The sequence below is a fragment of the Microcebus murinus genome, chromosome 16 (assembly GCF_040939455.1).
Source record: "Microcebus murinus isolate Inina chromosome 16, M.murinus_Inina_mat1.0, whole genome shotgun sequence".
Classification (NCBI taxonomy): Eukaryota; Metazoa; Chordata; class Mammalia; order Primates; family Cheirogaleidae; genus Microcebus; species Microcebus murinus.
The window spans coordinates 56,190,979-56,198,613 of NC_134119.1; the positions used below are offsets into that span (position 1 = coordinate 56,190,979).

A 7,635-nucleotide genomic window follows, 5' to 3' on the forward strand; every position below is an offset into this window, starting at 1 on the left:
GGGCGGGCTACCGGTGTCTCTGTTTGCTCGTTTCTTTCTTCCATTTCGGGAAAGTCTTCCTTGCTGGCTGTGGAAATCTCCTATGCCTTCCCTCGCCTATTCTGTCAGCTTTAAAATTCTCTTTCAGTTGCCACCCTCACAGATGGATTAGGAAACTCTTTCCGGTGCACTCATTAGTGAAATGACCTCCAGGAAGCTGGAATCCAATATCTAATGGCCGATTTTTAGCGAGTCCACACGCCAGGGTGGTCGGGGTCCAATGCAGCCCCGGCCAGGCCCAGGCCCCTTGGACTGGGCCACAGGAGGACACTGAGGAGGGTCCCGGCCCCCACGAAGCGGTGCCGGCAGTTCTCCACGGGCTTGGGCGTTTTCCAGAGGTAGGAGATGGAGGGGACTGATTTCTTCAGCGCCCCCCAAACCACGCCACCCCACCAAACCCATGGGACACATCCCCAGAGAGAGACGCCCCATACACTGGCTGTGCCCCAGCCCTGGCCCGGGGGAATAGGCGGCAGCCCACACACAGGGCGAGGGGGGGGGCGCAGCTGAAAGGGGTTGTGGGGGAGGGCGGCCCCTGGCTGGGGTCAAAGGGCGAGCGTCCCGCGCGTGCGCAGTCAGCGGCAGCGACGCGCTGGGGGTGGGCAGCGGGTAGGTGAAGGAGGCCGGGCGAGGAGACGAGGGGGGCTGGGAGGGCTCCACCTTGGCGAGTCCAGCCGTGGAGGCGCATCTTGTGTGAGTGTGAGTGAGTGTGAGTGTGTGTGTGTGTGTGTAGAGAGAGACAGCCCCCCACCCCGCCCCGCCCCGCCCCGCCCCGCCCATCACCCCGGACCCTGGGAGCCCGCGGGACCAGGCCGGCCCGGCCCGGCCCGGCGTGGGGCCTGGGGCGGGAGGCGGCGGCGGGGAAGCCCAGAGAGGCTCGGCTTCTCGAGCGGGGCAGGGGCGCCCTCCGCCGCCGTCTAGGGCCACACCACCCTGAACGCCCCCGATCTCGTCTGGTCTCGGAAGCTAAGCAGGGTCGGGCCTGGTTAGTACTTGGATGGGAGACCGCCTGGGAATACCGGGTGCCACAGGCTGCTGCTTTTTTTTTTTTTTTTTTTTTTTTTTTGCCTCTTGTTCTGTCCCCTTTCTGGGAGCGCGGCGGCGGCCCGGGGTGGGGGTCACCCCCACCCTCAGCGCGCGCGCGGTGCCTGGCGCCCCAGCCCGCACCGTGGGGCCTCCTCTTGTCCCAAGCCGCGACACCGCCGCCACGCGGCAGCATGCGTGGCATCTGGACTGTCAGGTCTCAGACCAAAGGTCTGCTCTGTGGGAACCGACACGCTGGAGGAAACCTTGAGAGTCTGAGAGGGGAGGGAGTTCCAGAAGAAGGCCAGGATGTCATTTTGAGGGAGTATGTGACCAGAACTCGTCCCGTTGCTTTTGGGGTTCTATGGGCTACACGCAGGAATCTTTGGTGGTGGCACCTGATGTTGGGGGATCCGGAGTCACACCCAGACCTGCTCCACAGGCCTCCTTTTACTTTTCTCTTCGGATTCATTATTTTTAAAAAGTGTCTCTTACCTCTAGGATTGCATTTTCTTTTCTCTCTCTTTTCAAGCAGATGATGGGAGTACAAGTATTCAGGTGACATGTGTTGCCCGTGCCGCCCTCCCCCCTGTGTTCTTTTTTTTTTTTTTTTTTTTGAGACAGAGTCTCGTTTTGCTGCCCAGGCTAGAGTGAGTGCCATGGCGTCAGCCTAGCTCACAGCAACCTCAATCTCCGGGCTCAAGCAATCCTGCTGCCTCAGCCTCCCGAGTAGTTGGGACTACAGGCATGCACCACCACGCCCGGCTGTGTTTTTCTATATATATTAGTTGGCCAATTAATTTCTCTCTATTTTTAGTAGAGACGGGGTCTCGCTCTTGCTCAGGCTGGTTTCGAACTCCTGACCTGGAGCAATCCGCCCGCCTCGGCCTCCCAGAGAGCTAGGATTACAGGCGTGAGCCACCGCGCCCGGCCCCCCCTGTGTTCTTATTCATATACCTCTCATGTTGTTCCAGCGTATTGTGGGGGTACCAATGTTAAGGTCGGGTGCCTTGCCCTCTCCAAGCCTCCCCCCTCGGGTCAGAGCTTCAAGTGCGCCCATCCCCCAGTCGGTGCGCACCCACCCCATGCCTAATGGATGTGTATGCCCCTCCCCTCCCCCCACCCGCCCGACACCCACCCGATGAAGGTGATTCCTCTCTGTCCACTTAGGCGTCCATCCGTTCGTACCAATTTGCTGGTGAGCGCGCTCACGTGGTGCTCGTGTGTCCATTCTTGGGATACTTGGCCTACTGGAACGGGTTCCAGCTCTGGCCAGGAGAACACGAGAGGCGCCCTCTCACCGCTGCTCCTCACAGCCGAATGGCACTCCGTGGTGTCCACGTGCCACATTTTATTGATGCACTCCTGGATGGATGGGCACTCGGGTCGCTTCCACGTCTTTGGGATTGTGAATTGTGCCCTAACTGTAACCCTAACCCTTACCCAGCCCGTCTCCTCTGCCCCTGCCTGACGCACTCCTCCCCGGCCAGGCCCGTCACTGTCCTGGGCCCCCGCCTGACCGGCTCCTCCCCGCCCGGCCTGTCACCGTCCTCTGCCCCTGTCTGACACGCTCCTTCCCGCCCGGCCTCTCACCGTCCTCGGCCCCTGCCTGACCGGCTCCTCCGTCGCCTGGGCCTTCCAAGGGCTTGGTGTGGATGCTGCTTCCAGGAAGCCCTCCAGAAACCCGGCAGCAGGGTGGCCGCAGCAGTCTCCAGCAGCCGTCCCTAAGTCGCGTGAGTGCGGGGGACGTGCCCCCGCTGTGCCGCGGGGGCCCAGCCTGGTGTCTTCCCTGAGGCCCTGCGGCTGCCGGCTGGGCTGCCGCTCCCCGCAAGGGGAGAGCCGCGGAGGTGGGGACCGCCTCCTGATGGGGACGTACACGCAGCTCTCCACGTCGGATTCCGGGGCTCTCTGTCCTGCCCGAAGGCCCAGCTGGCCTGCGGGTCCTTAGAGTGGCAAAAACCTCCGAAAACTGAGACTGAGGGTCCGGTGGGTGTCTGCACTTTTGTGCTGGGCACCCCAGGGAGGCCCGGGGGCTGGCTGGACAACGTGGTCTGCTGGGCGGGGGGGGGGTGTTGGAGGAGCAACTGATGCCCTTTGCACTTTGGGTAGCAAGAGTCTGAGGTGTCTCTGAGCCCTGTGCCCTGTGGGGGCGGGGCGGGGGGGAGGAGGAGGAGGAGGAGGAGGAGGTGGGAAGGGCCGGGGCCTGCAGTCCTGTTCCCGGGGGTGGCACGGCAAGTGGCTTCTTCCACAGGCTGCTTGGCCTGGGCTCCCTGCACCTGGGCCTTTGGAGGACCGGCCCTGTGCTTGCCAACACTTCCTGCAGGGACCCAGAGCTGGGAGGTGGCATCTCTCAGCCCTGCGTCGGGCAGAGCCCCAGCGGGCCATGCCCACAACCTCTCTCAGCACCGGTCCCCCAGAAGGCTCCTTTGGGACCAGGATTCTCTTGCGGTGACTCTTTAAGGTCTGGCCCCTGGATGGAGGGGCACCAGGAGTAGAGGAGCAGGAAGGGGAAGGGGGTGGCCATGCGAGGGGACACTTTGAGGCCAAGTCCCAGCTTCAGCCTGATCCTCCTGGGAACCCCGCTCTGAGACAAGGAGCCGGGCTTCGCATTCCCACAGCAGCCAGTCGTGGGCTGAGGACACCTGGGGCGTTGGGAACTCCCTGGCTTCTCCTTGGTTTAACGTCTAGAGCTGCTTGGGAATCGCGCCGCCACACACACCCGAGCGCAGGTGTCTTCCGCACAGACTGCGGGCCTCGCTCTTCTGAATGCCGCTAGCTCGCCACCCACCCACGGGTGAACCTGGTCAGGGTGCTTTCTCTCAGGGGCAGACTCTTTTCCGGGCGGGCTACCGGTGTCTCTGTTTGCTCGTTTCTTTCTTCCATTTCGGGAAAGTCTTCCTTGCTGGCTGTGGAAATCTCCTATGCCTTCCCTCGCCTATTCTGTCAGCTTTAAAATTCTCTTTCAGTTGCCACCCTCACAGATGGATTAGGAAACTCTTTCCGGTGCACTCATTAGTGAAATGACCTCCAGGAAGCTGGAATCCAATATCTAATGGCCGATTTTTAGCGAGTCCACACGCCAGGGTGGTCGGGGTCCAATGCAGCCCCGGCCAGGCCCAGGCCCCTTGGACTGGGCCACAGGAGGACACGGAGGAGGGTCCCGGCCCCCACGAAGCGGTGCCGGCAGTTCTCCACGGGCTTGGGCGTTTTCCAGAGGTAGGAGATGGAGGGGACTGATTTCTTCAGCGCCCCCCAAACCACGCCACCCCACCCCACCCATGGGACACATCCCCAGAGAGAGACGCCCCATACACTGGCTGTGCCCCAGCCCTGGCCCGGGGGAATAGGCGGCAGCCCACCCACAGGGCCAGGGGGGGGCGCAGCTGAAAGGGGTTGTGGGGGAGGGCGGCCCCTGGCTGGGGTCAAAGGGCGAGCGTCCCGCGCGTGCGCAGTCAGCGGCAGCGACGCGCTGGGGGTGGGCAGCGGGTAGGTGAAGGAGGCCGGGCGAGGAGACGAGGGGGGCTGGGAGGGCTCCACCTTGGCGAGTCCAGCCGTGGAGGCGCATCTTGTGTGAGTGTGAGTGAGTGTGAGTGTGTGTGTGTGTGTATAGAGAGACAGCCCCCCACCCCGCCCCGCCCCGCCCATCACCCCCGACCCTGGGAGCCCGCGGGACCCGGCCGGCCCGGCCCGGCCCGGCGCGGGGCCTGGGGCGGGAGGCGGCGGCGGGGAAGCCCAGAGAGGCTCGGCTTCTCGAGCGGGGCAGGGGCGCCCTCCGCCGCCGTCTAGGGCCACACCACCCTGAACGCCCCCGATCTCGTCTGGTCTCGGAAGCTAAGCAGGGTCGGGCCTGGTTAGTACTTGGATGGGAGACCGCCTGGGAATACCGGGTGCCACAGGCTGCTGCTTTTTTTTTTTTTTTTTTTTTTTTTTGCCTCTTGTTCTGTCCCCTTTCTGGGAGCGCGGCGGCGGCCCGGGGTGGGGGTCACCCCCACCCTCAGCGCGCGCGCGGTGCCTGGCGCCCCAGCCCGCACCGTGGGGCCTCCTCTTGTCCCAAGCCGCGACACCGCCGCCACGCGGCAGCATGCGTGGCATCTGGACTGTCAGGTCTCAGACCAAAGGTCTGCTCTGTGGGAACCGACACGCTGGAGGAAACCTTGAGAGTCTGAGAGGGGAGGGAGTTCCAGAAGAAGGCCAGGATGTCATTTTGAGGGAGTATGTGACCAGAACTCGTCCCGTTGCTTTTGGGGTTCTATGGGCTACACGCAGGAATCTTTGGTGGTGGCACCTGATGTTGGGGGATCCGGAGTCACACCCAGACCTGCTCCACAGGCCTCCTTTTACTTTTCTCTTCGGATTCATTATTTTTAAAAAGTGTCTCTTACCTCTAGGATTGCATTTTCTTTTCTCTCTCTTTTCAAGCAGATGATGGGAGTACAAGTATTCAGGTGACATGTGTTGCCCGTGCCGCCCTCCCCCCTGTGTTCTTTTTTTTTTTTTTTTTTTTGAGACAGAGTCTCGTTTTGCTGCCCAGGCTAGAGTGAGTGCCATGGCGTCAGCCTAGCTCACAGCAACCTCAATCTCCGGGCTCAAGCAATCCTGCTGCCTCAGCCTCCCGAGTAGTTGGGACTACAGGCATGCACCACCACGCCCGGCTGTGTTTTTCTATATATATTAGTTGGCCAATTAATTTCTCTCTATTTTTAGTAGAGACGGGGTCTCGCTCTTGCTCAGGCTGGTTTCGAACTCCTGACCTGGAGCAATCCGCCCGCCTCGGCCTCCCAGAGAGCTAGGATTACAGGCGTGAGCCACCGCGCCCGGCCCCCCCTGTGTTCTTATTCATATACCTCTCATGTTGTTCCAGCGTATTGTGGGGGTACCAATGTTAAGGTCGGGTGCCTTGCCCTCTCCAAGCCTCCCCCCTCGGGTCAGAGCTTCAAGTGCGCCCATCCCCCAGTCGGTGCGCACCCACCCCATGCCTAATGGATGTGTATGCCCCTCCCCTCCCCCCACCCGCCCGACACCCACCCGATGAAGGTGATTCCTCTCTGTCCACTTAGGCGTCCATCCGTTCGTACCAATTTGCTGGTGAGCGCGCTCACGTGGTGCTCGTGTGTCCATTCTTGGGATACTTGGCCTACTGGAACGGGTTCCAGCTCTGGCCAGGAGAACACGAGAGGCGCCCTCTCACCGCTGCTCCTCACAGCCGAATGGCACTCCGTGGTGTCCACGTGCCACATTTTATTGATGCACTCCTGGATGGATGGGCACTCGGGTCGCTTCCACGTCTTTGGGATTGTGAATTGTGCCCTAACTGTAACCCTAACCCTTACCCAGCCCGTCTCCTCTGCCCCTGCCTGACGCACTCCTCCCCGGCCAGGCCCGTCACTGTCCTGGGCCCCCGCCTGACCGGCTCCTCCCCGCCCGGCCTGTCACCGTCCTCTGCCCCTGTCTGACACGCTCCTTCCCGCCCGGCCTCTCACCGTCCTCGGCCCCTGCCTGACCGGCTCCTCCGTCGCCTGGGCCTTCCAAGGGCTTGGTGTGGATGCTGCTTCCAGGAAGCCCTCCAGAAACCCGGCAGCAGGGTGGCCGCAGCAGTCTCCAGCAGCCGTCCCTAAGTCGCGTGAGTGCGGGGGACGTGCCCCCGCTGTGCCGCGGGGGCCCAGCCTGGTGTCTTCCCTGAGGCCCTGCGGCTGCCGGCTGGGCTGCCGCTCCCCGCAAGGGGAGAGCCGCGGAGGTGGGGACCGCCTCCTGATGGGGACGTACACGCAGCTCTCCACGTCGGATTCCGGGGCTCTCTGTCCTGCCCGAAGGCCCAGCTGGCCTGCGGGTCCTTAGAGTGGCAAAAACCTCCGAAAACTGAGACTGAGGGTCCGGTGGGTGTCTGCACTTTTGTGCTGGGCACCCCAGGGAGGCCCGGGGGCTGGCTGGACAACGTGGTCTGCTGGGCGGGGGGGGGGGTGTTGGAGGAGCAACTGATGCCCTTTGCACTTTGGGTAGCAAGAGTCTGAGGTGTCTCTGAGCCCTGTGCCCTGTGGGGGCGGGGCGGGGGGGAGGAGGAGGAGGAGGAGGAGGAGGTGGGAAGGGCGGGGCCTGCAGTCCTGTTCCCGGGGTGGCACGGCAAGTGGCTTCTTCCACAGGCTGCTTGGCCTGGGCTCCCTGCACCTGGGCCTTTGGAGGACCGGCCCTGTGCTTGCCAACACTTCCTGCAGGGACCCAGAGCTGGGAGGTGGCATCTCTCAGCCCTGGGTCGGGCAGAGCCCCAGCGGGCCATGCCCACAACCTCTCTCAGCACCGGTCCCCCAGAAGGCTCCTTTGGGACCAGGATTCTCTTGCGGTGACTCTTTAAGGTCTGGCCCCTGGATGGAGGGGCACCAGGAGTAGAGGAGCAGGAAGGGGAAGGGGGTGGCCATGCGAGGGGACACTTTGAGGCCAAGTCCCAGCTTCAGCCTGATCCTCCTGGGAACCCCGCTCTGAGACAAGGAGCCGGGCTTCGCATTCCCACAGCAGCCAGTCGTGGGCTGAGGACACCTGGGGCGTTGGGAACTCCCTGGCTTCTCCTTGGTTTAACATCTA

General features: G+C 62.8%; 2 non-coding genes across 2 annotated transcripts; both read left to right on the forward strand.

The window, feature by feature from the left end:
- Positions 1-954: 954 nt before the first annotated feature.
- Positions 955-1,073, forward strand: LOC142861217 (5S ribosomal RNA). Its single transcript, XR_012912584.1, has one exon. It is a non-coding gene; the product is annotated as a 5S ribosomal RNA (ribosomal RNA).
- A 3,769-nt stretch (positions 1,074-4,842) lies between these two features.
- Positions 4,843-4,961, forward strand: LOC142861219 (5S ribosomal RNA). The gene has a single exon (XR_012912586.1). It is a non-coding gene; the product is annotated as a 5S ribosomal RNA (ribosomal RNA).
- Positions 4,962-7,635: the final 2,674 nt, after the last annotated feature.